Below are 4818 nucleotides of genomic sequence, written 5' to 3'. Positions count from 1 at the left end.
GTATAATCAAGGCCACCGAAAATAGATCTCTCTTCCGGGGTCTCGGTATAATGCTGAATGATCCGCGGTCCATGAAACGTTAACCGCGGCCCAGTGATGGCATATCCTATATCGTTGCCAGAGGAATGATTATGGCTAACTTTAACCTTAAATAAAATAAAAACTACGGAGACTAGAGGGCTGCAATTTGGTATGCTTGATGACTGGAGGGTGGGTGACCAACGTACCAATTTGCAGCCCTCTAGCCTCAGCAATTTTTAAGATCTGAGGGCGGACAGAAAAAGTGCGGACAGAAAAAAGTGCTGACAGTTAATATCTTACCAGAAAGATATCCGTACCTTTCGAACTAATGTGAATTCGATGCTTGGTACAACTAACACATTCTTGATGTTTATCAATCAGTAAATACTGTCGTTCAGTTCTATTGATTGGAAGAGCAGGTAAGGATGAACTTTCCCCTCCAATAGAACAGAAAAAAGATGCGCCGGATAATGAGGTTTTATTCTCCTCGTAATGGTTCCATTAGCAGAGTTTTTTTTCACACATGAAAAGATAAGAGTATTGGAAATTTTTACATTTCTGCTCAACGATCGGATCGCAATGACACTAAAAGTCTCAGTGAAAACTGGAAGATGGAGATAAATAAGATGGTTTCGTTTTTCATTGGTAATACCAAATACTAGATACTCTATATATATATATATATATATATATATATATATATATATATATATATATATATATATATATATATATATATATATATATATATATATTTGTATATGTATACATAATTAATATATATATACAGTATATATACATATATATATGTATATATATGTATGTATGTATGTATGTCTCTCTCTCTCTCTCTCTCTCTCTCTCTCTCTATCTATCTATCTATCTATCTATCCAACTATACATGTCATTCTAAAACGATCTCGACAACGTCCAGCATAAACATTCAAAGCAAAACAATAGCAATGCTTCAATCTTCTCGTCATTAAGCGATTGTGATAAAGTCCAATAAACGGTTATAAATTCGATTAACGCAAGAAAGGAAATCGCGGGGGGAAAGATAATGGATGTGACAAAGGGAAACTGAGGACGGAGGGGGCGACGATAAAGGATTAAAGCGTGACAAAGGATGACAAAGTGTGACAAAGCGTCCCCAGCGTTAGACGGACTGAAAACTCATATACGGTTGGAATGAAAGCGTATTTGTCCTGTAAAGATTGGATTCGTTCGCATATAAATGCACACAGGGGGAAGCCATCTATCTGAGAAGCATTTATTTATGTCGATGAATTTGTCAACAGATGGGGTTAGAATACTTTTATGTTTGGTAAACGACAGATATAAATAAGTAAAAAATGCGCCGAAGTTTCTTCGGCGCGATCGAGTTTTCTGTACAGCCGCTGCTACAGCGTACTATAATTAAGGCCATCGGAAATAGATCTATCTTTCGGTGGTCTCGGTATAATGCTGTATGAGCCGCGGCCCATGAAACTTTAACCACGGCCCGGTAGTGGCTTGTCCTGTATCGCTGCCAGACGCACAATTATGGCTAACTTTAACCTTGAATAAAATAAAAACTACTGAGGCTAGAGGGCTGCAATTTGGGATGTTTGATGATTGAAGGGTGGGTGATCAAGATTCCAATTTGCAGACCTCTAGCCTCTGATGACAAAATTCACTCACATCTCTATTTCCCCGGACGCGAATACAAACGAACCCAGTACCGCACTGGTCTTTCGGCTAATGGGCCACCCATTACGCCCATTCTGATTATGCAGACAGCAAGTCCCAATGAAATTTTAGAGGCAAGCGGCCATGCGCCGCAGACGATTCGATTATGGTAAGCAGCCCACACCAAGCATCGCTTCACTTAACACCTGGGAAGTGGTTCCTGCTCTCGAGAATTTTCGGCAGGCGAAAAGGTGAGTCACCTTGAATTTTTTTAACCATTTCTTACTGAGCTTATTTTTTTTTATTTGAGGAAGATGGAATGATTCTATGTCGAGATCTTGTTGTAATAGATAATGAGAATACTATGTTAGGAAATTGATTATTATTATTATTATTATTATTATTATTATTATTATTATTATTATTATTATTATTATTATTATTATTTAGAATATGAACCCTTTTCAGATGGGACAAGCCCATCACAGGGGCCATTGTCTTGAAATTCAAGCTTCCAGAGTGAAGTAACGGAGGGTAATGGGAAATAGAGTAAAAAGAGATTTCTTATTGTAAAAGAAAAAAAAATAAGTTAAAAACTAATAAATAAATAGAAAATATGTAGGTAAATTATAAAAAAAAATTACGTTGGGAGTGAGTTATTCCGTAGGTATAGTGGATTCAATATCAAACGATATTTGGTTAATACTTGTGAAGATATAAAGTCATGCGTGTAAAAATTATATAATATATACATATATTATATATATATATATAATATATATATATATATATATATATATATATATATATATATATATATATATATATATATATATATATATATATATATATATATATATATATATATTCATCAGTTGCTGAAACAAAGAACAGATCTGATAAAGAAGCAAACTCAAACAAAGGATATGGAATGGAAATAAACAAAGCTGGTTTACTGCCTAACACCTGAAAGTAAAATATAAAACAAAAAATAAAGATGAAGAACCACTAAGACGATAAAGTACAAAGTATCAAGCCAAAAATAAAATATATATAACTATATATATCATTTATACATATGTATATAAATATACTTTTGCTATTCTGTCAAAAAAAATGAAAATAAAATTTTTTAAAGACAAAAATACTGGATGGATTAATGACAGAGTTTGTCCATGAACAGACCATTCTTTCCTTGTAGCAAAATGGCGCTATCTCACGCGAGTGCCATGTCCTTCAACAAAAGCCTACTTATCTTAAGTAGAAAACTTTACCAAGCACTAAAAAAAAAAAATAAAAAGAATGCTCCAGATGAATCATGTTGAACAATTATTATACTGAGCACTCGAATGGCATAATTCATTTCTCTTTTTTATATTTTTTCTTCATTTTAACAAGCAGTACCTCATAAAAGTGATCCAAAGTGCCGTAAAACTGTCTGCTCTTTTCTCAGTTACTTTCATTCTCTTGGCCCAGGGGCCTTGGGGGGTGGGGGGGGGGGGGTTAGTGGAGGGGGTAATTTCTGAGTCCCAAAAAGTAAGTGGAAGTAGTTCCTCTGCTCCCCCCCCCCACCAAACCTTCCTCGTCTGTTTCTTTGAGCAAAGTTTGTTTAAAACTCTGAGTTTTCTTGGAATTTTTATGACGTACGTGAGGCAGATATCAATCCCCTGAAATTAGGTTAATAATGTTAATGATTTTCCCGGGCCACTTTTAAAAAACGTTTATGATTTTCCTGGCCCACTGTCAAAAACGTTAATGATTTTCCTGGACCACTTTTAAAAACGTTAATGTTTTCATGGTCCATTATTAAAAACGTTAATGATTTTCCTGGTCCACTATTAAAAACATTAATAATTTTCCTAGGCCATTTTTAAAAATGTTAATGATTTTCCTGGACCACTGTTAAAAATGTTGATGATTTTCCGGGGCCACTATTAAAAACATTAATAATTGTCCTGGGCTACTTTAAAAAGTTGATAATTTTTCTGGGTCACTTTTGAAATGTTAATGATTTTCCCGAGCCACTTTTAAAAACGTGAATGATTTTCCTGGACAACTTTTAAAAAACGTTAATGAGTTTCCTGGGCCACTCCTAAAAACGTTAATAATTTTCCTGGGCCACTTTTAAAAAACGTTTATGATTTCCCTGGTCCACTATCAAAAACATTAATGATTTTCCTGGGCCACTTTTAAAAAACGTTAATGATTTTCCTGGACCACCTTTAAAAACGCGAATGATTTTCTTGGACAACTTTTACAAAACGTTAATGATTTTCCTGGACCACTTTGAAAAAGTTAATGATTTTCCTGGTCCACTATTAAAAACATTAATAATTTTCCTGGACCACTTTTAAAAAACATTAATGATTTTCCTGGGCCACTTTAAAAAAGTTGATAATTTTCCTGGGTTACTTTTGAAAACGTTAATGATTTTCCTGGCCACGTTAAAAAAGTTGATAGTTTTCATGGGGCCACCTTTGAAAACGTGAATGATTTTCCTAGACCACTTTTATAAACGTTAATGATTTTCCCGTGCCACTTTTATAAGCACCGTAGAATTCTTTATAATGCCGTGAGAGGAAAAAAATTGTATACATTTGTATGTACGAACTAAGCATCGATCTGTTTTCCTTATTTTTTTGCAGAAACATCAATTAGTGTATCAAGTCTAGGTTAATTTTTTACGAGTCGAAATTATAATTATAGTAACATCAATTAGTGTATATAAGCCTAGGTTAACTATTTTCATAATTGTAGTAACATCAATTAGTGTAGTTAAGCCTACGTTAATTATTTACAACTCAAAATTATAATTATAGTAACATCAATTAGTGTATTCAATTTAAGGATAATTATTCACGACTCAAAATCATAATTATACTAAAAAATCAATTAATGTATTCCAGTCTAAGTTAATTATTTACGACTCGAAATTATAATTATAGTAACATCAATTAGTGTATTTACACCTAGGTTAATTATTTAAGACTCAAAATTATAGTTATAGTAATATCAATTAGTGTATTGAAACCTAGGTTATTTACAACACAGATTTATAATTATATTAAAATCAATTTGTGTATTCCAGTCTAGGTTAATTATTTACGACTCAAAATTATAATTATAATA

This window comes from Macrobrachium rosenbergii, chromosome 18 (genome assembly GCF_040412425.1).
Source record: "Macrobrachium rosenbergii isolate ZJJX-2024 chromosome 18, ASM4041242v1, whole genome shotgun sequence".
NCBI classification, from domain to species: Eukaryota; Metazoa; Arthropoda; class Malacostraca; order Decapoda; family Palaemonidae; genus Macrobrachium; species Macrobrachium rosenbergii.
Note: the sequence above shows the minus strand (reverse complement) of the source record.